The 26,609-nt window shown below is 44.1% G+C and overlaps 1 protein-coding gene across 5 annotated transcripts in view; it reads left to right on the top strand.

The window, feature by feature from the left end:
• Window positions 1–1,479: 1,479 nt before the first annotated feature.
• Window positions 1,480–26,609, top strand: part of PIK3CB (phosphatidylinositol-4,5-bisphosphate 3-kinase catalytic subunit beta) — a 102,354-nt gene continuing 77,224 nt past the window's right edge. Inside the window, exons 1-2 of one of the 5 annotated variants that reach the window (XM_074912273.1) lie at window positions 1,480–1,494; window positions 21,589–21,761. The gene's annotated coding sequence lies outside the window, so the exon portion shown is untranslated. Of the gene's footprint in view, window positions 1,495–1,775; window positions 1,856–21,588; window positions 21,762–23,177; window positions 23,303–24,105; window positions 24,280–26,609 lie in introns of those variants that run through there. The other 4 variants (XM_074912272.1, XM_074912274.1, XM_074912276.1 and 1 more) reach the window with 4 other exon arrangements.

Raw genomic sequence — 26,609 nt, 5'->3', positions numbered from 1 at the left:
GGGGAGGGAAGAGCTCTGGCACCGAGGATCTGCAAAGCAAACCCATGAGCATAGGCTCCAGAAGAACCTGGAAAAGGAAGCTCCAGGTGGAGGCTTTGGGTTCCTTTGTTCTGGAACATGGCTTTGGGTTCTTTTGTTCTGTGACATTGGCTTTCTTGCCCTGCTCAGGCTCCTATTTGTGACCAGCACAGTTGTAGGAGAGAGTTTGGAGCTGCTATTGTTCATTGCAACCTGTTGCCCATACCAAGCATTAAAAGAATGTCAGGCTTCAAAAACATAATGTTGCCGCATATTTGGCATATAGTTCAACTTCTGTAGGTTTGAAAATTCTCATTAAACCTTTCTGCAAGTACTAAAATGTATAAGTTCCTCTGCTGACAAACACCATTCTTGCTGCTTATGACAGCCAATAAACAGGAATATGAGGTTCAACTTGCCCTATGGGATGTTGTGGGCCTCCTGCTAGGCCATTTTTTTGATTCAGGCTTTGCTTAGAAGCCATGTTTGTCTTTGGTCTCAGTGATGGAGGCCACCCCTTCTGTGGGTGCTGCTTGCTGTCCTCCTTTTAGTACTAACAGTTGCCCCGTGTCTCCTAGCAGACACCCCCTGGCCTTCCCACCAAATACAACCTGCAGCCCGCAGCAGGAGAGCTTTGTGTTCTACCACCTGATGTGTTGCCAGATGTGATGACTGGACTTGCACATCTATGAACAGTACACCCGAAGTTACAGGTTTTGATTTATTAAAACACCGTCTCCCAAGCGGCGGCCCCAAACCTGAGCTGCTGGTGAGGGCTGGCGCGAGATGTGAGCTGGCAAGGATGCAGTGCCCTGGCTTGGCTGCCGCAGCCCTGGGCCCTGCCTCCCCCATCGGAGTCACGGATCACCTGGGCCTTTCCAGCCAGTTCCTCGGGGACAGCTGGAGACTGGTGGGCGATGAACCAGCAGATTTTATTGCAATAATCGCCTTTCCTGAGGGAAGGAGATAAAGGAGGAAAGAGTGAAGAATAGCCGGGTAGCATTTAGCGTGACTCAGAATTGCACTGCCAAGTCACGGCTGAAAAAATCACGCTTGTGAACTCTGGGGCTGGCCTGCTCCCCGGCCCGCCGTGAAGGGAAGGCGCCCTTGCGGGGCACCTGCAGGGCTGTGCGCGGCGGTGCCTGGCTGGGCTCCCGTCTGGCCGGGGGTGCTCCGGGCAGGCAGCGGGGCTGCAGGGGTGCTCCTGCCCGGCAAAACACAAAGGCCCGGCCTGCGGCCCTCGGCGGGGGGCAGCGTGGCGGGGGCGCCGCTGCAGCCCGGGATACCCGGTGTCAAATAACCTTCAGGTCTCAGTAAGCCTCTGCTCCGGGGCTGGGCCAAGGAAGAGAAGGAGAAGGAGGAGGAGGCAGAGGAGGAGGCAGCGGCCGGTCGGCCCCGGGGTGGGCCGGGCCGGGCCGGGGCCGCCCTGTCGGTGCGAGCCTGCGGGAGACGGGGGGACCCCGCCAGCAGAGCCGGGTAGGACAGCGGGTCTCGTTTCTTCTTTATGTCGCTCTTTACCTTCCCCCCGCCGCCTTCCCGGGACTGAGAGCCCCGCGGCGGCAGTGAGTGCCGGGGCGCGGCGGCACAGGGGCTGGGCTTTGCTGCCGAGCTCCCCTCGGCAGAGGGTCGCGGGTCGGCGCGGGGCAGAGCCCCGGCAGGGCACCGACCCGGCCCACCCCTCCACTCCCGCGCGGCCGGCTCCCTCCCGGCGGGGCGGGCTGGGGGTCCCCTCCCGCTCCCCGGCGCCGCTGCGTTTCGTGAGGAGCTCCTGTGTCCCGCCTCGGCGGGTGCCTGCTGAGCGGCTTCCCAGCCCCTGGCGGTGGTGCCTCCCCGGGAGGTGAGTGTCCCCCCGGAGGGCTCTGCCCGTTTGCGGGGGGAGGGATTGAGGCTGAAAAAGATCAGATGCTGGTGCGGCAAAAAGAAACCGGGAAAAAGAGACAAATCCGCCAAGGAGCTGTGACTGCAGAGGTTCATCTACCAGAGAGCGATGGGAGCAGGGCCCCCGGGAGGGAACCTTCCAAGCCCCGGGCAGGTCTGGCCGCGGCCGGCGGTGGGGAAGTGTGGCTGGCAGCGGGGCTGAGGCGAACACCTCCTGCCTGCCGGCGTGGGTCAGAGCGCTCAGGGTGTTAACGGGAAGAATTCACCAATTAAACAACATTTCATCTTTTTTTCCTTGAATGTTTTCCACGTGTGCTGTCCTGAACGGTAACCTCAAATTTTTTTAAATGATGTAAAGCATTAATGTTGCCTGGCTTCTGTAACAAGGTGTTTTTCTTAGCTGTCATTAATCACCCTGTTTTTCTGTTCCAATTAAGCTGCTCACTTGGAGCACTGAGACAATCAGTGTCTCATCGTATGAGCTGGTCTCAGAACTATAAGTGAGTTTGTCCTTCCGACTGGATTCTTGGTAGACCAGAGGTATTTTCAGTTTCGGGCTATTGTGTTTTACTGGCAGTTGTAACGTGTGGGAGGTTACTTGAGTTAATGACCTGTTAAAGCATGAGCGGGCTGGGAGGTGGCTGGCAAGAGCGGCGGCCTTGATTGCATACGTACACTCGGGGTTACTTCTTGCAGCCATACGTCCTGTAAGAGAGCTCAGACAACTGCTGAGACACTATGGGCTATCCGTTGCCCTCGGATAAGAATCTATATTAAACGTTTGAATGCGATATAATAGCTTTTGTACTTTAAACACAAAGATCAGTGAGTTAATCTTTGACGTTGTCAGGGTGATGCGTAACATCCCCTGGTGAGCTCAGTCCGTGTTGGCAATGAGTGGACAGGAACCGGAGCCCAGATGCTTGAGGAGGGGAAGAAATGGAGGGGGGAGAGCTAACTACTTGCAGCTCCCAAGCATGGCAAGAGTCTGGCAGGGCCACGCTATGGCTCCTGTTGTTGGGGCCTCCTGTATCCTGGTGTAACTGGCTCTGTCTGTAGAAGTGGCAGCTTAAAGGGTCCCCAGAAATGGTAAGGAACAGACCTGATCAGCATATATCTTATTTTGCAGAAAATGTTAGAGCAAAGCATATTACTTTTGACAACACTTGCAGTATATTTTTTGAAAGTTTTGAATACTTTTGATTGACAATTTTGACTCAACTGCAGGCAGGCTTCCCTGGCTGGGCTGTATCTCCCCAGTGGTGTCATCATCCCACTGTTGGGTGGTCTCACGGTGCCTCGCAGAAGGTGTGCTCTGGCGGGTGCATCTGCGGCGACCGAACCACAGTCCCAGTGAGGCACTGCTTCAAACCCAAATTTTTGTTGCAAAAGAAAAGATACTAGATCTTGTGTTCTTAGAAATAAAATACTAGACAGAGTGAGTGTATTTAGTGGAAAGCGCTTCTTTTTTTTCCTCCCCTGGAGAAAGCCACAATTTTCAATGGAAAAACATAATGGAGTTTTTTGAGCAGCCCTGGGAAGCAGCTGCTAACTCCAATATTAATGGAGGGATGGGAAATGAATGCAGTTGATCTTGTCCATTTCTTGCCTCGGCAGCATCCATGAGTGAAACGCTGACTGCCACGTCATCCTGGTGTGGCACTTTCTTCCCTAAGAGTAGGTGGCCTGTATAAATCTTTACACTTTGCTCCAAAAGCCTTTGTGGTATATGTGGTAATACTAGTCCCTTTCATGCCTTGGTGGATTTTGTACTGTTTGTACACTAGTTGCCTAGTTCCTAGGCTGACAGAGCAGCAAGTAACCAGGTTTATTTTCCATGCTTTTGAGGCATATATGGAAGTTTTTAGGACCCGGGAGTTCTGCTGGGATGCTGTGTGCTCTACTAAGTGCTGTTTTCAGTGAAAAATGTCATGAGCATGTTCTAAACTTTATGACTGTGGATGCCATGTTCCAAATAGTGGATCTTATTTTCTGCATTACATAATATTTCTCTAACTTGGTGATGAATTTTAGCAAAACCTTTCTGGCCTGTCCTGCAGGAATCACATTTAAGTCTGGCAAACAGTGTGGGTGGGAACTTTCCTCTGCAACATCTGGGTATGAGCAGTGCTGGAAACAGGATCCTTGGCAAAAGTGAACCTTGTCTCTGAACCATTGTGGGTTTTCTAATGAGGTCAGTTTGCCACCTGCATCTCTCTGGGGTGTGACATTATTTTAGACATATTGTAAATGTATAAACAACCTTCTGACCTTCCTCACTTCCATCTTTTGCTTTATTCTCCACTTCCTTCTATTCCTCTTCATCCTCTCTCACAGTCCTGTGTCCTTGCAGACATTCATTATTGCTGGCTTGAAACATGTTACCAGCTGACCATTGTTTCACAGCTACTTCAGACAGGAGGAGGAAAGAGCTTGCCTGGTGAGATGGATAGCCTTCAGGATTTAATGAGCACTCCCTAAGTATTACAATCAGCTAAGCTCTGATTTTTTTTTTTTTTTTTTTAAAGACATCACAGTACTCTGGTTCTCACCCTCTGACTCCTGAGCATTTGTGGTGGCTCAGCAGAGCTCAGTGGTGGAACCCCTGCGTGCATACATCAAATCACCTTCTCCATTTCATTAACAGAATGGATTTTAATAAAGAGTTGTGAACAGTGAGACCAGAATTCCCCAGTGACACTATGAGCCAGGAATTCAGTTACCCCTGACAAGGTAGTGCTGTGAGACATAGGCTTATTATTATTTTTCATGAAAGTTTCTTAGATATAAGAAATTTGAGTTTGAGGCCTTAATATTTGGCATTATCTTTTTTATTAATTGGAATCAGTCAAAACCACACTGGCACTGAAGCTTCTGTGGGAAGGTTGTTTGTGAACTATTAATTATTTTCAGTCTACTTGGCATAAAGTGAAGGATTATTAACATAACCAGTCTTGCAAGTGATGAAAAATTCAACAAGCATTATTTCTACTTTTTAAAGAGGTTGGTTTTCGTTATTACTGGTCTTTCACTTGGATGACCTCTTCCAGCTGACACAAATTTCATTTAGAGCTGACCTAAACCTTGTAATTTGCCAGGAATTTAGGATAGTGTTTTATTTAAAATACAATTTCCCCCCTTACTTAATGTAGCGACCAAAGCCAGAGCTTTCATTTTATCTAGTAGAAAGCAAAACATCATGACATTATCTCAACATTGCAAAGTTACCTTAGATTTAATTCTGTGTTTTACCAATCCATCTTAAGTGGGAGAACATGTGTGTTAAATCACAGGATAATTTTTGTCTTCTCTTTAAATTAAACACCTTCCCTCACCAATATGGCCAGGAGGAAAATTGTTTTCAATTGTTCTTATATATTTACTTTCAATATTGAGTGTAGCAGCCTGAATCACAGAGGCCAGACTGAGAATGGACCTAATGTTGGTGAAGAGAGTATGTACATTTTGGACCAGCTTGCACTCCTTATCTATGATACCTACAGCCTCCCTTGGATTACTCACAGCTCTAACACAGTATTGTCAGCATACATGTAAGCATTAAATTGCTTTTGTGGTTTGAATGGACATTTGTTTTGGTGAATATATATTAGTTTCTTGCTGGAACTAGTGTCTGGGTTGAAATGAAAGACCAGCTATATAATTTTACTCATTTTACTGCCTTCATTGCATGCATTCAGGTAATTGCCAAGCATCGTTTGCTGTGCAGTACCATGATATATTGGCTACTGAAGTGTCCCATGGGGACAATGGCTTTTGAAAATGGAGCAATAAAACATAAATTCATGAGAAAGTAACATAATAATGTGAATACCTATCTATTGACTGAAATGTATGTGTGAGAAAAGTTAGCCTTCTAATAGTCTAAACAGAGAGCTACTTGTATATATCTGTAGGGAGGAGGGAAAAAAAAAAGTTGCACACACCCCTCCCTCCGCTTATTTTTATTAATCATAAATACCTTTATTTTTTTCCCTTAGTGAGTGAGTGTCGTGATGGTATATCTGTAGTTAAAGGAAATTACTCTGCTCTTGTTTTAGTTACTCGCTTGTTTTGGGGCATCAGATGAGTGAGGGTCACCTTAGAACACTGCTCTTCTGATAAAAATTTGCCTTTCAGTATTCTACCCTTACAGCTCTTTTATCAGTGACTTACTGAACTTTCCCTAGTCTAAACAAAGCTTTGATGCTGCTATTTGTATTAGTTGTTTTCAATGTAGACACTTTTTTTTCTCCGCTGAAATCAGCCCTGCGTTGCTCTTTTGATACAGATGGCTTTGTGGAGCTTGAAATAAGCTGTTGTGAAAAATATTGTTTATACTACGCTGAAGTTAAACACAGCTTTAAGTGCTCAGAGCAGAGTGCAGGGCATACCCTCCAAATAGTAATGACGAGCATCATCTCCCATGTCCCTAAGTCTTTTTCCTTCCAGTTAGATAGACAGAAATGTGTAGTAATGTAAATAATTGCTTATATCCCTCTTTTCTCCATGCCTCCACAATTAAAATGCTGCAGACAAGTAAATATTAAAAAAGAATGTCTATTTCTTGTCTTGACTTTTAATTGGAGTAACATTTCAATGGCATAGAAATTTCTATCCTGCCGTTATTCTTTTGTGACATGGTCCAGCGAGTAACAGTCTAAACTGTATTTAAAAATACCGATTATAGAGAACAAAGAGATGGCTGAGAGAAGCAGGTATTGTCAGTACACATTACAGGGCTCCTTCAGGAGTACAGGTGACATCAGACATCACCAAAGTGTCCTCTTAACTTTTCTTCCCTAAAATACAGATTCAGATGATTGCCTTATAACTAAGCTCTCAAAGTGATGGTAACTTCCTCAGGAGGGCTTAAACCATAGTTAATACTGTAGGGAACTTTCTTATGAATGACCAAAGTGACTTATAGTTTTCCTTCCAAGTTTTTACTTGCTTGCTTTTTTTTTTCAGATTTTTCAGCTGCATGTTTTACACTCTGTTTTTGGTGAGTGAGATGGGAACACGGAAATCCCATTTTTCATGTTCCTCAGCTGCACAGCCAGTGTATTATAGTTCCACCTGTGTTGGCAGGGATTTCCTGTTTCAGAAGATTAATTAGAGTTGAGTAACTGAGTTCCTCTAAAAGAAACGATTTTCCTTTCCTGTATGGCAAGGGAGATTGCAATCTTCTGAGGCTGTAAACTTGTTCATACCTACCAATAAAGCAGTTGGTACCATTTAGAGATACCTAACTGTCTGGTTTCAGTTCTGTTCTGTTACATGGATGTAAATCTGAGTAGCTGCTGTGGCTTTCTTTACTTCTTGTAGAGGTTGTTGTCCTTGCAGCCAGAGTTTTTCACCCAGCTAGAAGTTTGCCTCTTGCTCTCATTATCTCTTCATTCCAAGTCAAAAGTCGCTATCTGTATTTTACTACATCTCAAAAAATGACTGCCCAGGTTGACATCAAAACTTTAAGTCAGCAAGTGCACAGAAGTGATTTCTAACATAGGTGACTGGTTTGGATGGCACTAAGTATTTATGTGGAAACAGTTTTTACTCATGTTCCTTTTTTTTTTTTTTTTTTTTTTTTTCTTTTTTCTCCACCCTCCTTGCCCTGTTCAGCTGGCTGAATGGCTAGCACTTCTGCCCCACCCACTTAGCTTGTCCGCATCTAGTTCCAAAAGTCAGAGGGTGAGGAAATGGCCTTTTTCCTACTGAATTTTGCCTCTGACAATTTTTCCTCATTCATATCTACCACATTGAGTTGGCCTATTTCTTACCTTGTTATGAACTATATTTGAACATAGCTTGCTTAGGAGAGTTAGATTCTGGCTTTCTACTCATTTTGCTGGAGTATCATTGGATGCGTGTTACCATTTGTGTTGAATATTGACATGTGGGTACAGATGCAGTGCTCCTCCTTCCCCCTGCGAGATGCTCTGTCAGAACTGCAATACAGTTAGCCTTGTTGTACCAAAGTCTGAGGAAACTGAAAGAGCTGGTAGTGACTGTGTTCCTGTAAGACTGTTTGCCTTTCATAGCCGGGTGAGGACATAACAGATAAAGAAGGCAGCACCAAAGTCTTCTGATCCAAAACAGGACCTAGTAGACAGATGAGGCACCTGGAAAGTGAAGCAGCGGGGACATATGCTGGGCTTGTTTTCTGAAATATCTCATGGTGATAAGTGAACCAGAAAGAAGACTCTTTCCACATGGTTCTGCCTGCAGCTCAGTTGTCTGCCTTTGCTGGCCTGAGCTACACACAGTCGCTCGGCTTCTCAGGCAGCGGTTGGTGGCAGAGGTGCTGTGGACAGCCAGCCCTTGGGCTGCAGACCAAAAGTATTTTTGCTCTCTGAAGCTCTACAGATTCGTGAAACCACAGTGTAGTAGCAGAAGCACATGGCATACGTGGGATGTTCTTATTTTTTTCACCTCTAAACTACAAGCAAGTATAAGTCCCATTATTCTGTTACTACAGTTATTTTGAGGCAGTTCTGGGAAGGCATAGGAAGTTTCGTTAAGATAAAATAAGTGAGCCAGAACCTGCAGCAAGGCTGAGGAGTTCAGATGTCCCCTAGGAAGGCAGCCTTGCCCCTTGGGATTTCTGGCACAGCTGTGTAGTTACAGTTTCTGCATACTTCTTAGAACTAAAATATCAAAAATAATCCTAGACAGCTTAAGCTACATCTGTTACTGGCTTCTGCCAGTGTACTTTGATCACTTTATCTTAAACTGGGAAAACTCAGGACAGATAACACCATAATTGTAAGCAGTCTTATGCTTTGCTGTTTGTTTTTTCCTCCTGTGCTTTTTATTAATGGCCTGTTTGGGGGAGGCAAGATGGGAAGGTCTTTTCATAGCTGGGAATCACCAGTTTTCCAAAATGCCAGAACTTGGTGTGTCGTATCTCTGAATCCAACATGTGGTTACATTGACCATGACGTCAAGATGCAGTAGGATGGGAAGAGTGGAGAGACAAGGGGTAAGAGGAGAACAAAAAAAAACCACAACAGGGACAATGTATCATCTAAAATGAATATGAGGATGTGGAGAGAAGGGAATGAGTTCATGAGGGACATTGAGAATTTTAATCTTGTTTCTAATTGAGGCTATAAACTATATGTATTCATATATCTCTCATATGACTTGCTTTGAAGGCTAGTAAGACTTTCCATGAATAAACTCTTTGTTCATTTCTCTGACCTGTCATATTCAATCCTTTAAAATAGTTACTATTTTAGCAGTAACTGTAAGAAGATATTTGAACTGGTCTCCTGATTCCACCCTAGCATCCAGTGCCAACGCACCAATCAGTGATTAATAAAAGCTGTAAGAAACAAGCAACTTGGTCTGCATGTGCCATGGACACAAAACTTATTGGGGATGGCATGGTGGCAGAATGAGATGTTGTCCCATCATATTTTCAACAGATCTCATCAAACTCAGATCTAGCATTGTTAAGACTACTGTTCATTTGAGATTAAGAAAGAAAATAATTCTTAACAAACACTTGGGAAATACTGTTCAAGGCATGTAATTTTTCTCCCCCTCCTGCTCTATGTTTAGGTGGAATTTTGGCCACAAACTAGACTATTGTGTATTTTTTCCAGCATGTACTTTATTTGTCTTATGCAGTTTTAAGGAGTTAGACTAAAAGATGTCAGCTCAGCTAGAGAGCATTTTTTTGATCTGATGTAAGAAAAATCTTTTAATACTGATTTTAAAACTCACACTGACAAAAATTGGAAAAATAACTTGACAAATGACAGGCCTCTGCCAAATACCTTTGAAAAGGTCACACTCATCCAGCCAGTTTGGAGAAAAACTGTGGAAAGAAATTGATTTAAGATAGTTCTTTAATAAATTTCCCCTTAATATCATTACAATGTACATCAGATAGGAAAAACTGAATGGAAAAAGGTGAATTTGAAACCTTGGAAATTTATAGTCTACTGGATGGAAAGGCTATAAACAGATGGGATGAATTGGAAAAGGGCAAAATGTACAGAACCTGACATGCGCTGAGCACAGAGCGGTTTGGAAAGATGGTTGAACTCAGCAGGACTGCTTGTGTGTGTAAGGTTACATGTGTGGGTATGTGGAATTGGTCACTACAGACCCAGAGTGTGAAACAAATTGTGATTTTTCTGTGCATTAAAAAGGCAGATTGCTGATTAAATAGTATCTCAGTATCTATCAAAGAACTTGAATAAAGCAACTGCAGTAATGCAGAACTGCCAATAAACTTGCCATACAGGCATTCATTTGCAGTCTTCTGACTTTAGTAGCCTTAAATGCAATAGTGATGTGTTTGTGTGCCATCATTTGCTAAGTGCAAAGCACTTTGCTAACATGCAGATTAGTTATTCGCTACTGAGTGGGTCATGTATTGGCTGCAACAGTGTATTCCCATCAGTAGGAAATGCAGGTAGAAGAGAGAACTCAGTGTTGTGACTGGGGGGAGCAATGTTGTGATAGCTGAGGTTCCTGATAGTCTGCAGGCAGTGCCGCAGGAGCACCCAGTATGCAGTAAAACTTGCATGTGTTCTCTGAATATGTGTGCTTGAATGTTAGGTTAAGAGTTATTTTACTGGGGATGCGATTTATTCAGGGTTTGCCTAGAAGGATTTATTTCAAAATACTTTGTTTCAGGCAAGATGTGTAGCATGGGACAGTGGTTTGTCCTTTTAAACGACAGTACAAAGGCACCTCTCAGGTATATCTTAGCAGGGCATGGAAAAACAATATTACGGTGTTACAGTATTCAGCATGCTTACAGTGCTGGAAGGGGCAGGCCCCCGGAGTTGTTGTCACCGGCTGTAATGAGAAACACAAAGCAGCTTTTGTTGGGTCTCTCTACATTATTATTCTAATTCAGGGTTTACACAGTGCAACAGCCTCACTTCTTTATCAGATACTAATTAGGGTCTGTTCATATTTTTTCATCTTTCAAGGGAGGTTATCCCGTAATCTTTAACAATTTCAAATAATCAGTTTTTTAATAGAGTTCATATTGCCAAGCCACTATAGAACTGCATATCTATTCTCTCAGCTGTCGTCATGGGGGAAGGAGAGAAAACAACAGAAAATCATGTTCAGTTTTTCAAGTTATGTGTATGGTAAATGATAATTTAGTTGAGTATCATCAATTCTTAGGTTTGCATAAAATGATTAAGTCCCGAAATGTAATGGAATATTCTGTCATAGAAAACCTGATATCCTGTAACAGGACTTCATTTTCCCCATCTATGTGTATTTCTTTTTAATGTGTATTTGTGAAAAATGATAGTTTGAGATGTGACTAAGATTAGAAGAGATGAGGTACATGACTTACTAATACTTGAGACTTTTTGAAAAAGGAATATTTAGCATTAAAGAACTAAAGGTTAAGTATACCTTTTAAAGTTAAATTATTAAAGAAAGGCACTAATGTTAAATTATAGTGTTTTAAGAGGTTATTTTGGATATGTTCTACGAAGAAATTGGCATAAGATGGTTTTTAAGTTTACAGGTGGTATTTCACAGAGTCTTTTTTTTTTTTTTTTCACTGTGATGTGGAGAAGCTTTCTTTTTCTGTATTCTAGGTATTAGATTCATTTGTTGTTAATGGTGCTTGAGAACAGAGATGGCATTTTTAAGGTGCCTGAGAGCTGATACTTGATACTTTTTGCTGTTGTGAAATACCCCTCTAGTCCACACTGTAACTGATTGACTGAAAGTCAGCTGAAAGTTGTACTTGGCAACAGAAATTTTACATATAGCTTAATGACACAGTAAGGATGTGTTTCAAGTTTCAGTTTAAATGATTCTGTGTTTGCACCGTTTGTGTGGTGGCATTGGAAATGCTGTCGGATTCGCATGGGATAGTTAAGGCAGTCTGCTCCTGTTTAATGGCATTACGTCACTGCTTTGCTTTAGCAGCTCACTGTAGTTTAAGATATGGATCACTGCAGCTGAAACAGGCTTGCCAAAGTCCTCTGCTCTCAGCTCTGTGAGTTGGCATACTACAGTAAGGATACAGATCTATGGGTGGACAGGTATGTGAACATTTCCATATGCCAGATGTGTATGGGTGCTCATTACCATCCAGTCTTGGCCTTACATAGTCGTTGTTACCTGCTGGATAATGAGTCTGCTCCCAGCTCCCTGGTGGGATGTGGTGTACAGGACTTGTGCAGAGAGGGCTAGGCAGCTGTGCTGCTGCGCGGGGCAGCCGTGCTCTCAGACACTGCTTTGTAGCAACAAGATTGTGGTGGGCGTCAGGCTGAGGTCTGTCATTTCTCACAGGTATTAAAAGTTAGGAGGCCAAATTGCTGTGAAGCTGCAGGGAGGTATGGATTATATACATCTATCTACACCTGTGTGCAGTGTGCACACCAGTGAGCCCCCTCAGGAAAAGCCCCTCTTCGCTCTGTCTGGGGTACCGCGTCCGGCTTTATCCCACGCACTGCTGGTGCGACGGAGGCTGTGGCAGACACCTGCCCCTTCCCGCTGAGGGGCTGCAGAGACTCTCCCGCTGGCGCTGGGGGAAACGCTTCTTGTTTGCAGACGGTGGTCAGGGCGTGGAAGGGAAAAAGGAGAGTGCAAATGCATTTCTTCTGCTGTCATCGCATTTTTCCCTGTATAGGGAGTTTTTACCTGAGCTTTGGTGCCCTCAGTGACCTGACTGAAAAATAAACAGCTTTTCACATAAATAAATAAAGAAGAATTAAGAATGCAGTGAGTTATGCTTTCTCAGGAAAGCAGCAGTGGCTAGCCAAAGCTTTTTCCACAGGTATTTGTGGGTGGCTTGAGCCTTCCAACAGTTCGTTTTCTGTGGGGGAACTAAGAGCACCAGGGAAGTAGCATTCAAAAACCTTTATTTAAAACTGAGCACTGGCATTATTGTGATAGCTGTAATGCAATCGTTAACTCATTGCTGGAAACAATTTTTTGAGCAGGATGAGCTCGTTCTGGCATGGTTTTTGCTTTGTGCTTGTTCTGATTAGCCCAGATGTAAAAATAGGCCCACATCAGTTACTAAGGTGTGCACAATAGTTTTCACGTTATTGTGATCTGATTTTGCCATGGTGGCCATAACTTCTGTTTCCCTATACTTTATTTTCTTTGAACAGTTGCTGATACTGTTGCTGCAGGTATCATACAGAGGTGGGAAGCCTACTAAGAGCTGGTGGCCTTGGGATTGGAAGCTGTGATATTCAGTACCGACAGCCCATTACTTCTCATCCAGATGTGGGAGATAAGGCAAAAAAGGCTGCTGCAGTAAGCAGAGGGAGAGGGCTTGGAAGAGGCGGTTCCATGGTATTTCTGCTTTCCATATATTGCCCAAACAGGAGCGCATTTCCTACTAGTTGCAGTTTGTCTCAGAGCAGTCTTGTTGCAACTCCGTAATGAAGCCCAGGGAAACTAATTTCACTTTCAGACAGTCTTCCAAAGAGTTGTATTGGAGCCAATTGATCAGTAAACATCAAAGTGATTTCCTGTTCTTTGGATGTTCTTATGTCTTGTTATGCCAGAAGACTCCATATGTGCCATTCAGAAAACAGACTAAAACCCGGTGCTAGTTTGCCATGCTTTCAGCTTGGAAGATCAGTTGACCTTTTTCAAGCATCTGTGTACTGAGAGAGATTTTTCAGGATCAGTGAGACCCTTGGTTCTAAGTAGTGTTTAGCACTACTGGTGCCATGTCCTCAGCCAGGCTGCAAGTTTGATTGCCAGGAAAACAGTTCACTTACACAAAGAACAATCCAGTGCATCCCACAACTCTCAGCACTGTGCAACTAACAGACATTAAAAGAAATAATTTATACTTGGAAAAATTTATAAAAAATGCATGACTTTACCTTCCTGTTCACAGTTTTTGCCCAAGCACTTTTCAGAGTGGAATTTGGTATTGTTTCCTGGGAGTTCCTCAGATACTTGACCCTAGGTCAGTCTCTCCTACACAAAATCCTTTGGGAAAGTACAAATTCCAGTGGAAAATCCCAGAAGTTTCCTTGGGCAGTTCTCCTTTGGGACTAATGGTTCCAGTCTCACAGAGGTGATTTGAGAGCCTATCTTCATCCCAGTGATGTTTTAGCTTTTAAGCACATCCTCTTTTGGTTAGTTGGCTCAGAACTGCATTTGCCCCTGTTATGGATTGTCAGAGACAGTAAAGGAAAAGGAATTACTGGCATATGCAAACAGTGTGCATGCCTAAAGCAATACTAAATTCCAAGGGGATTTCCTCTACCACATTGAAAAGGGCTGTGGCTTCCCAACCCTGTGCTCTCGCACCCTTGGGAAAAAATATGTGAAAATACACAATCTTCAAAGCTGGGGGGAGACTATTGTTGGGCAGTGCATGATGGGAAGCCAGGGGTTAATATAAAACATCCTTGGTGGTATGAGAAGAACCCAACTTGATTCCAATTGGAATTTGTCATTTGTCCTTCAAAGTATTACCAGAACTGTAGTATTTTTGGGACGTGAAGTTGCCCAATTGCATAGGCTATAAGCCTGAGCGGAGACTTTCAGAGGACATCTCTGAGTAAGACTTCAGTAGGTAAGTTTTCAAGGAGTTTAAAATCTATATTGGGAGATAGGGGAGGAGGACAATTCCAGTCAGTGATTGGTAGGAAATGCTTTATTAATATTAAGCTTTAGGTGCAGAAGAACTGAGGAAGTTATTTTTCCATTATCACAGAGGAAAGCAATACCAGTTAGCCAAGGCCTGCAGCCGAAACATTTACTGGAAATGTTTACATGTTACTTAATACCTTGACATGCATTATTCAACTTGTGTAATGTCAGCCAGGGTGGAGCAGGGAGGAATGGCTTTGCAGAAGAATTTGTTTGCTCCCCTTGGAATATTTTTCTGAGCATAAGCTACCTTCTTTGGCAATGAGGTACATTCCAGGAATAAAAAAAATGCTCTCCAGCCAGATTTTTATGAACTGCTGGAATGTGTTCTCTTGCAAAGGTGACCTAACCTTGTCCAGATGGCTAGCCCTCTCTGAGCGGTGACGTCCTGTCAGATTTTCTTCACTGTAGAGCAAAATTGCCACAGAAGCCCCCTGTGAGCCCCCTGCAAGCAGGAGAGCTGCACACTTAAATGGTGGAGCCATTTAAATGATTGTACTTCTCGTATTGGAAATGGAAGCCCACTTCCCCTCTCAGAGGTGTATGCAGCAAGTGCTCTCTCCTGAGCAAACCACTTAAGCATGTGCTTTAGTTTTCCTGATGTGTCTAAAGGACTTTCTGAATTGCAGCCAAATGGGCTGTGTGTTGAGAAAAAGGCAAGAAGAGTTCATCTGCTCATATTAGCAATGTCACAGTGGTAGAGCGAAGGAGATGGGAAGGAGAAATAGACTGGGAAGTGTGAAGTTAAGCTGGCATCTCTGTTCCCTCTGTGTTTACTTAGCATCCACACAGACAGTAATTTCATGATTCACCTGCTGAATGATTTGTTTCGCTGACAAAGCTGTGATAAATAGAGACTTGGCATCATTTGCATAGTTGTTTAATCTAAAGGCGTGTGAGTCATATAAACGGAGCTTTCAGACTTGCTGTGATAGATTGCCAGACGGAGTGGGTGAAACACACACGTATTTTGATTTGGTTAATCAATACCTGGAAACATTGTAGTAAAAAGCGATTTAGCACAAAGCCTGGATTTTCCAAAATAGGATGGCAGGCTTAATTTGTCAGTTTTGAAAGTAATAATAATATGCTTTTCCTCCTATGCTGCAACATTTTTTTCTTAACGGCATCTAGCTAGACTTAGTAATGTTAGCTACTGAGGACTAAAAATGAAGATGATGCATATGTAGCTCGAAGAAACTGTCTAAAATGTAATTCCTAGAAATAACATGAGTCTTCCTGATTCAGGATGACCAGATTATCTAGGAACAAAAGGTTGTACAGAATTTTGAGTCAGATGTACTGGCATTTTAGAAGTATTCTCAGAACCTGTCCTGCATTTGTTGTCCAGTGCCCATTAATAACACTTTGTGGGTGCTGTTCTGAAAATCTGTCAGAGTGCTGTTTTTCCTGAGGGTGGAACTCATGGTTCCTAATCATAGGAAGTTAAATTAATAGAACTGTGAGATGAAAGCATTTCTATTTGTTCCAGCAGAGCACTGAATATTCTTGGTTCTCACTGATTTCAGTGTGTCTTAGTGACTCTGCACCAATCTTAGTGTAGATGAACAGTTTTATAGCAAAAGAAACACTGATACTATTTGATGCTCACAAATTATTAGGAGGTTTCTAGACACTTGAAACATCCTTAATAAAAAATCTATAAAAGCCTTTTGAACGCCTATCTTGCTAGATATATGTACTTTTGATTGTGCTTTTAAAAATAGAAACTCTTAAGTAGTATTAAAATTGTAACGCATTCACCAGAGGGAATAAACTAAAATCTGAGCTTTTAAATAGGGTTTCAAAATAATAGTCCATTTGTAGCTAAGAATTGATATTTTTAGAGGAATGATGTTGCATGTAGTATATGTTATTTTTCTTGTGCTGATTTTAAAAATTTCACATGAAATTTTTCAGTTTGCCCTTATATGTAGGTATAGATAGATACAGATGTACTGGCTTTCTAGTGGTGTGTGATAGTCAATGAGATTGAAGTGGTCGTGTTTTTCCATGGGCTAGTGAAATGTTAATGCAGTACCTGTGTTTTGTGGTAGCAGTAATATATCACATTTGCTTATCTCTTTCTTTGGTTTGCACATGACATATAACTTGTGCAAGATAAAGATTTGGTTTTGAGCAAGTCTTCCATGTTTTGCAAATGACACGTGACCAAATTTAGAAGTGGTGTTCACTGTGTACTGCAGATCAGTAAATTTACTCGACTCAAAGGGGAGCTACATCGGTGTGATTTGGGGGCTAAAATCTCTATATTTTTCTCTCTTACAGCAGTTCCACACAAAATGAATTCTTGCTAACCCTGACCTACACCATTGTGACTAGACAATGAGCTTCTCTAAGCAAACTTGAAAGTCTTCTGCAAAGCCAAATTCAGAAATAGTATAGTGTATTTCATATCCATAGTCATTAAAAAGTGTAATAGACTCAGTAGTGTTCATGATCGTTATTCATTTTCACAGTTGTTACATCCATTCTGTTATCAGAATAGCCTTAAGAAAAAGGCCAGCTAGAAAATAAATATGTAAAGAAGGTGCAAGAGATACAGGTTTCTTTAAACCATTTGTGTTCAGTGCCCATAATGAATCTCTTCCTAGTCTTTGCCTCTGGCTGAGAATAGTAATATACCATTAACCCAAGAGATGTAAAACATGCTGCACTATGCTTGGAAGGGTGTCAGAAAATCCTCCTGTAAGGATGAGAAGGTATTTTATTGCCTTTACAATTGTTGGACAGTCTAATCCTAGTAAGCATTTTAGCAAAATGGAACTACTAAAGTGTGAAGCCTGATGTTTGATTTTCATAATTATCATATTGCAAGGATGAACTGGTAAAGTAGCTCTATTGAGGCAGGTACAGCAGCTATTACACTTCAAGTGCTACCTAACACATTACAACCTGCTGGACATTGAAGCCTATTTTTAGTAAAAGAATAAATAAGCTGGCTGTGCCCTACTTTTTGTCAAAATGTGTCATGGGATCTTTATATTTGATTAGAAAAGTCAGCAGAAGTAACACAAGGGAACTCAGTGCCTCATCTAAAAACTGGCAATTCTAACAATCCAGTGCTGCTCTTTATTACAAAAATATGTTAGTAGTGGCTATGAGGTCAGACTCATAAAGTGGGCAGAGGAGATAATAGCTGGTGGGAGACTTGCCTGGGTGGTGTGTGAGGTTACATGTGGACAGAAGTCCTGGTTCTATTAGGCACTAGCTATTCAAGATGCTTTTGATGAAAGAAGTTATTTTGTATTGATGAATGGAACTATTTTTGCAAAATCTATGTTAGGAAACTGGAAAAATAAAAAAAACATGTAGAGGTACTGATATATAAAAAGAGTCTGTAGCAGCAGAGTCAGATGGCCACTTCAGGATGCTGTTGATCTTTGTAAAGACCTTAGTCTTCTTAATTCTGAGCAATTTATTTGATCTTCACTGGCTGATACTGGATGTTCGCACACCTCATGAACAAGCTGTCTTGTAAAGGTGCAGTCATACCCAGAAACCTCTGTTTGCTGTGAGCCGATGCAGAAAATAAGCAACTACATATACATTTGCTATAGTATAGAATTAGTGACAACCAAGTACTTTCAACCACTTTCTCTACAGATGAGTGATACTAAAAATTGCTGCTTTATTACAATAGAATTGGTATTAATTGATCAAGAATGCCACCATTTAAAAGTATCTGCCTAAGAGCTCCCGATCATGGAGTTTCTGTGATTTGGAAGCAATATGACGATGTGCCTTCTAGGTGTGGATTTACAGGGTAGGGTAGGAGGGTTCAGCTCTCAGCTCTTACTGGCACACGTGCAGCCTCAGTAGAGAGGGACTCTCCTTCAGTTTCCCCAGTCCACAGCCCAGATTTAGGGAGATGGAGAGAAGCAGTCGTGGTGTGTGGGATCATAAGCAAAGACGGTGCTCCAGGAGAGCTTTTGCGGGCTAAGGCCTCTCTCCAGCTTGAACCTGCTCCTGCACGCCAGCTCACGCAGCTTGCCTGAGGGTGGAAAAGGGGAAGGAGCTGAGCCCACTCGTTCACAGCATGGCCCTGTCTGCCCGGCCGGGTGAATCAGCTGACACGCTGTTACTGCTGGTGTCTTACAGCGGCCGGGGCAGGCCAGGGAGGTTGAGGAAGAGGCCCTCTGTTTCAAGTGGCTTTACGCCATTGAAGTTAGGCTTAAAATTTTAAAATGAGAGGTCTCAGACACCAAATTCCGTACGGGGAACAGAACAGTGAAGTGCCAGGATGATGAATATTTGGGTATCAGTGCTGCTGGCTATTTGAAGCACTGCTGTACACAAGAGTGGTTTGCCGGTTTGCCTCTCTGGCTCCTGTACATAGGGTGTAAGTTCTTGGGGAACTTTTCCACCGAATTTTACACATATTAAATAACTTGGTTTAGCAAGGCACTGTTAAAAGCTGCTTGTTCTTGCTGCAGGCTGTAGCTTCATTAGCCAAATTCAGCATCCGTTTTGTCTGACATCTGCATTTGCAGTCACTCGGTCCATTATTTGCTGCTGCCTCCCCCTTCACCGGAGTCAGTGTGAGAAACAAAGAGAAGCTTATTATAGACACACATGCTGGTGCAAGCGCAGGAAAAGAGACCAACGTACTGTCAGAACACCTTTGAGGGAATGTTATGCTTACAAAATTGAGCTGGTGTGTCACACCGAGTTTTTCACCATGCCATTAGCAATTTATGGGTGCACCCTGAGAGGCCCGAATGGCAGAGGCCAGCTTTGATTTCACAGATTGGTCTAACATCTGCGAGATGGAGAAGGTCTGGTCCAGCAGGCGAGCTTGTATTTGTCAGCTGAGACTGTTACAGGATCATGCTATCCGCATACCAGATCGTCTCTATCGTATGGTTTATGTGTGTTGTAGTACTTTAACCTAGTGCACGAAATATGTATGGACTTAGTAAACATACTTTTAACATACAGAATTCCTCGGGAATCTCTTAGTATTTCCTTTTCAGGAGATTGGATACAGACTTTGACAGTTAATCCCGATTCTTATGATTTATTTTTTTCTAAACACATGGCTTGAAATAGTCATGCCAGAATTATTCTCTTGCTTATAAACACCTCTTAAATTTCGGTGACTAATGAGGGATTCTGGCCCCCAAATGGTAACAACCTACTACCTTAGGCAACAGGGGATGGTTTTTTTCTAGTATAGGTGAAAGAGGGACTTAAAATGGGAGATGAAAGTTTTGTTAATTCCAGATAAGCTATTTTTTGAATGTTATAATCCAAACTGGCTTTCCTCTGATGACTACTTAGGAGACTGTCATGCTATTTTTTGTACACAGGATGTTCTAAAGCCTTTTATTTGGATGACAGTAGGCAGCATGCTGACAAAGGAATGACCATGCTGTGTGGAGTGACCATTATTCTCTCTGTCATCGCTCACACAGTTTAGAAAATAACTTTTTTTTTTTTTAAGAAAATAAATACTCATGAGAATTCCCATGTTATTCTGTATTTGCCACAAAATGTTCCTGTGCAGTAACTACCCAAAGCTGGTTTGGTTCATATCTGTTGCCATTGTATCATAGTATCAGACACTAGCAAGTTTCTATGAGCATTTAAGTTCTGTAATAATGATTTCTAAGCATCTCCTGCCCAGTATTAATCTGCCTTCTGGATCACTGTCCTTTAGATTTACTAACTTGAATTTTTTTCAGACAAGATTTTTCTACTTTAGGTCAAACATCCTTCATGTGGCATTTCCATTTGCATTTTCTTTCTCCCTCTGTCCAGGTCTGCTGCCACAGTTCTGTGATGTCTGCAGATCTGCAGACAATTTACGTGTTTGTTCCTTTCTTCTGATCACTGTAGTGACACAGGGCTAAAATTATGTAAACCCAAAATGCTGAAAATGACACATTTTCAAGTGACCAAGAATGTGCCCTAGGTGTACAGCTGTTTCACATGCAAAGACATGACTCAGATACAGCCTTTTTAGACAAAACTCTTTTGTTATACTGAGAACACGTGTAACAATAGCCTGGGGGGGGGGAGAATAATAGAACATTTGTTGTTTTGTGAAGGGGGGTGGGAAGAGAATCTGAAGATAAGGAAATTGAAAATTAAAATTATATTTGAAGTGTGGTTTTTTGTTTTTTTTGTTGTTTTTTTTTTTTTTTTTTACTGCTATGGAGGGTATAAAAACTTTTTAAAAGATGTTTCAAGACAAATTCCTTATCCATATTACACACACACTCCATAACAAGTCCATGTGTGACAAGAACATGAGTATCATGCAAGTCGATGAACTATAATCTGAAATGTGTTACTCACTACTGATTGAGATCTCTTTACTCCCACTGCTAAATACTGATGTTGTATTTGGAGACATTAAAACACAAAAAGGAAAGGAAATTTGAAGTCAGGGATTACACCCCTGAAGAAAAACGGATGTGGACAGATTTCTTTGAAGTCTATTCATAGATATAGCAGAAGTTGTCTATACAAGCCAGTTTTTAAGTGCTTGGGGCTTTATGCATGACAGACACTTCAGGGCATCATTATGCAATTGAAAAGATGACAGTGCAGTAAACAGATTTTGAAGTTTCTGGATTGTAGCCCTCTGCTCACTCGCATCATAGTTGACTTACACTTTACAAAGCCTGCACTGGATCCTGTAGAACAACCTAATGTTGCAAGATCCAGACTAAATAGCTCTTTTCTAAAAAACATTATCTAGCCTTTCCAGGCACAAACCCATTTGTCATCAGTGCGGTCAGCTGGTGAGCCAAGGTTTGAATATCTAGGCCAAGTCTATCTGGAATATTTAATGTCAAAACCACAAGTATTAGAATGGTTTGAAAAGTTACATATCTGGGATACTGGATTTCATTAATACCTTCTTTTTCAGAAATATATTTCAGTAGCAATGTAAACTTTAAACAAAAGAGACAAGTGGCTCAATGTGCTGAAATAAACTTCCTTATATAAGACATGGTCCATACTGTCTTTGTATGATCTGTATGCTTGCCTAATAAACCAGTTGCTTTCATTTGAAATATATTGGCTTTTTTTTTTTTCCAGGAAGAAGGGAAGTCAAGTGGAGTTGCCACACTCCTGTGGTATGAAGAAGCAGCATGACGTTCAGAAACAATGCCTGTAGTACTGAGCGGCCTTAAAAGAACTGTTTAAAAGGAGGAAGGGGGACTATTAATTGATACACACACCAGATGGGCTGTGAAGGCAACTGACACACGGTAGGCAAGGATTCTCATTAGCTTCTGCCCTTCCACTGAGATTTGCCTAGATGCTGCACTGCATGCTCACCATTCATGCAAAAATCCCATTTGCTGGAATAAGTGGAGAGATCATTGTCCTTCCCATAAATTTCCAGTCAATCCATGTTGTGGTTGGTTGGTTGGTTTGTTTGGAACAAACAACTTAATATCCCCTAGATGTTTTTTTAATCCAAACTTAATGAATTCTTGGTGCCTTGAGAACTGGTAAATGAAGGTGATGAGGAAGTCAATCCACCCATCTTTCTGTTTTCAAAACTGGAATAACTGGAAAAATGAAGAGAGAAAAATAGCAAGACTAATAATACAGCATGATTATTAGCACAGGGATGTTAAAATATGCATACTATGATCATACTCTTTTTGAGCGTGTACGATGCCTCGCCCTATTTTCCTGAAAGGCAGTAGGAATGTTACTGCTGATTTCGGTGGGTGGGGACAGGGCTAGCTGCATGTAGAAGTAATTGTTTCATTACTGGTTACATTCTAGCTTGCTTTTCTTTGATTGCTTCTTCTAAGCCTTAGAAAATCACCCATTTTTTATACATACAAGTTTCAACGCAATTACTCCTCACAGCTCAGCCCCGAGAGTCTCGGAATGGGGATGTATCAGGGCAATCATTGGCAAGGCAGTAAGCCGCTCTAACGAGGGCTTTCCTGCTGGCTTCCAAAAGCCACTTGGGGAAAGCTGCTCTTTGATGAGCCCCCCGGTGTGCGCACAGCCGCCTGCCTTTCAGCCCCCTCAGGCGCGGCCGCGGGGCGGGAGCCCGGCCGCAGGGAGAGGCGGGCGGCCGCCGCCGCCCTGCACCCCAGCAGCTCCACCGGGCGCCTGCCGCGAGCGCGGCTACGACCGAGAAGCGCGGTCGGGGGCTGCCAGACAAGCGGGGGGAAATTAAACTGTCCGTGAATCAGCGGGGGGCAGCGGGCGAGCCCTGCCGCAGCTCGCAAAGGGGGTTTCCCGTGAGGGGCTCCGCGGCCCGGCCCTCACAGCGGAGCCCCGGCCCGCGGCGGGACGCCCGGCTGGCGCACCCCGGGGCGGGCGGGCGACTCCCCCCTGGCCCCCAGCCCCGCAGCACGAGGCGGCGCCGACCAGGAGCGCGGCTGGTCCCCGGGGCCGCTCGCCCCGCCGCTGCCCGGGCAGGGCCGCGGGGGCCCCTCGCCGCCGCCGCGCGGCCAACTCCGGCCCTCAGGGGAAAATGGACCCGGGAGCGCCCAGAAGGGGCGGGGCCGCGCCGCGCCATTGGCCGCCGCCCGCGGGTCGATACCGAAAGCCGCGCCCGGGTTGGCGGCCCGCGCCGGGGGCGGGGCGGGGCCCGAGGGCGAAGCTATCGCCTTGGTAACCCGGCACCCGCCGTGCCCGCGGAGGCGGCGGCGCGCGGCGGCCGGTGGCGGCGGGAGGGAGCAGCTCCCCGCTACAGCGCCAGGCTGCCCGCGCGCCCGGCGCCGCCGCGCTGGCTGGGGGGCGGCGGCGCGGGAGACGGCGGCGGCCGCTGCGCGGGCAGGTGGGCGTGCGCGGGCGCGGAGTCCCGGGCGGGGAGTCCCGGGCGGCCCCGGCTGGCCGTGCCGCGGGGCGCGCGTGTGCCTGCCGCGCTCTGAGCGGGACGGGACGGGACGGACCGACGGGGCACCCGCGGGCGGGCGGGTCTGCGTGGCGGCGGGGGGTGCGGCGGGGGTTCTCCTCGGCCGCCACCGCCGGCTCGTTTCGGTCCCGCGGCGCCGAGCCCCGCAGGAAGAGGGCACTTCTCGGCTGCGGCTCGTTGCGACACGGCGGTTGCTCAACCGCGCGGGCGGGCTCTGCCGCCCCCTCTCCCCGGCGCGGGGGAAGGTTTCGGCGGGCTGCGGCCGTTTGTCCGCGGAGAGGGGCGCGGGGCGGGCGGGGGCGGCGGCCGCCCCGGCGGGGCCCTTTGTGCGCTGCCGCGTTGCGGGCCGCGTTGCGCAGGAGCGCGGGGCGGTACCGGGCGCCGCAACAAGTGGCTCGCGCGCGCCCGGCGCCCCGGGACGGCGGGGCCTTGTGCGACCGGCCCGCCGCGCCCCGCGGGGAGTCCGCCCGAGCCTCCCGCCTCGGGGCAGCGCGGGGCGAGCGGCAGAGCCCCGGCGGCCGCTCGGTGGCCAGCGCCTTCCCCCCCCGCCGCTCCGCCCGGCGAGCGGGGTCTCTGCGTTGCCCCCGGTGACTTTTTTTTATGTCTTTTTCGTAGCCGAGAGCTGGCGATCGCTGTGTAATTTTTTAAAGTGACGTTTAGATTGTTCGATACTCCTGGCTGTTTTCAGCTGGGTTTCTGAGCGCTGTTTTCCTTCTGGACCGCAGGAATTTGTATGGAAAAGCGGTGTTTGTGAACTGTATTCCCGGTCAGATGCCCGTTCTCGGGGCAGCCCGGAGTGGGCAGTACACGGGCTGGTCGGTGGCTTTGGCAGCGCACTGCCGTTCTCTACTTTCTTAGCAGACAACTGAACTCTTCCACAGATGAGGACCTGTTTCTGCGTAAGTGGGGAATAAATCTTCATTAGTCCCAAGAGTTCCTGAAAGAGAAACGGAAACCTTTCATGCCAGAATCGCTGGTTTGTCTAGCTCTAACGCATGTGTGCTTACAGACTGATGCTGGATACCTTCCAAAATCAAGAAAGCTTAGGGGTTTTTTTGCCAGAACTTTCTGCATTTACAGACTTTTCTTGTCACCGGATACATTGATGAGTTGTGTTTATTTGAAATTGACAGCTGTAGCCAAATTAGATGTTACATACCCTCCGAAATCAATGCTGCTGTTATACTGTTGATGTTGAACTTTATTTAGGTTTAGGAACCTCCTGAAGCTGCGCATTACTAGAAACTCCAGTAATTATTTATGTTTTCAGGACTGTAGTTTGGGGTTTGACGTTAGGTGAATACATGAAGGATGTCACAGAAATTTGATTGGCCTGTGGTTTGCACTATTAGCTAGAGACTTCCACAACCGTAGGGCTTCAGTGATTAATTAAAAGGTGAAATTAAACCTTATAATACACTTGCTTTTAGCAAAAATGTGTATAAAGAAATACGGAATATCCATAAACTTGTCAGAGGGTTGCAAAGCCTAGTGGAATGCACTTAAGGTGGCTGGGGAATCAATCACCAGGTCACTTGGAAACGTTGATCTGGAAGCTTCAGTTCAGACTGATGATGGTTTTCCAGGGTTCAGAATTTCATGCCAGCAAGCAGTGCTTTTCAGAAGAGTGAGAGAAAGAAAAGGATTCTTGAACAAAACTTCTTTAGCAACTGTTTTTTGGCCTTTTTTTTTTTTTTTTAAAAAAAAAAAAAGAATATCAGGGATATCACTAGTATCAAGAACGTTGTGTTGTGGGATAGACTTGGAAACATGTTTGGGTGGGGTTTCAGCGTGTAATTAAGTGGGTTTTTTTAAAAAAAAAATTAAAAAGTAACTTCTTCCATATGAGGTCTTAAAATATTTTTTGATGTCTATTTAAATATCTGTTTTTCTTGAATAAAAATCGTTGCTGTGAAGTCAGGTTTCACTTCCTTGGAATATCTGATGTCATAAATTTTCTAGTTCTCCAATTGTTTATAGACTTTTGGCAGAACTCCAAATTCTAGTGTAGGAAAGCCTTCATAAAAAAAAAAAAAAATCTATCTTCGATTCTTGTGATATAGTAAATAGAGAACATTTCCTGCCTGTTCTCCCTGATTTCACTACTCCACTACTCCTTTCCCTTTACTGGAAGTTGAATGTAGAGTCAATATGCTTGTGAAATGTTGCACGCTTACTTTTAATGCTTGCATATGTCTGCAATATGTTCTATTTTGCAAATGTGAAATTTAAAACCACAATCCAGTAAAAATACAAGCTGTCAGAATGCTATATATATGAGGAGGACGCAGGAAAAATACTGATTTATTATTTAGAAGTTGGGTGGAAATGCATGCCCGTGTTTTGGCTGTTTAGCTAGCAAGCTGGTATTGTGTTTCAGTGACCAGAGACATAGAGTTCAAGTAGCTTAAGTGCTTTTTCATAGATCTAGAGATACACATGGAAGCTTTGCCCTTGGTTCTCTTGAAGTTGCCACCGGTTAACTTATCTGAAAATAAATACGTGGGTTGTTGGGCTGTGGAATGTGGCTGTGTATTTTATGCAAAGTCCATGGGGCTGCTTCTGTTTGAGGTGAACTTTCTGACTTGCCTGGCTTGGTAGCAGCAGACAGTTAATTTATAAAGTTAACCCTTTTTCACAACTGTCACTTTCTGTGAAAACAGTCCAGGAGAGAAGAATCTGAAATAAGCATCATGTAGACAGTTACATGGAAAAGCTTGCTTGTTTGGATTTTTTGAGTAAATGTGTGTTTGTACTCAAACTGGTACCCTTGGAGCCTTGACACACATGGTGTTATGTACTACATATCAAATCTCAGTTAATTTACCTCGGAATATGAGGACTTTGAATTATGGAGGGCTAAAAAAAAATCAGTATTGGTGGCTGAATTCATTAAACAATTTGTTTTGTGGCAGTGCTGTTAGTCCTCACAATCACTCACCACGTGAAAGTTTCAGTGTGTTTTGTTTTGATAACTAAATCAGATCGGGTTGCAAAAATCATCTTGCATTAGAAATGTAACAGTTTTTAAAAATTCATTTTTAGAAATCACAGTAGTAATTTGTAAGGAGGTGGTTTTGCTTTCAGTTGATAAGAATTATGGTCCAGAATTAACAGCAGTGGTGGTTCTGTCAAAAATTGCAAATCAGAGATTCTGCAAGGTTAAGGTTACATGTATTTGTGTAATACCTGACGTACCAGTTAGTTTATGTGCAACATTGACCAATCT

This window comes from Athene noctua, chromosome 8 (assembly GCF_965140245.1).
Source record: "Athene noctua chromosome 8, bAthNoc1.hap1.1, whole genome shotgun sequence".
Classification (NCBI taxonomy): Eukaryota; Metazoa; Chordata; class Aves; order Strigiformes; family Strigidae; genus Athene; species Athene noctua.
This window is presented reverse-complemented; position numbering and strand designations above follow the sequence as displayed.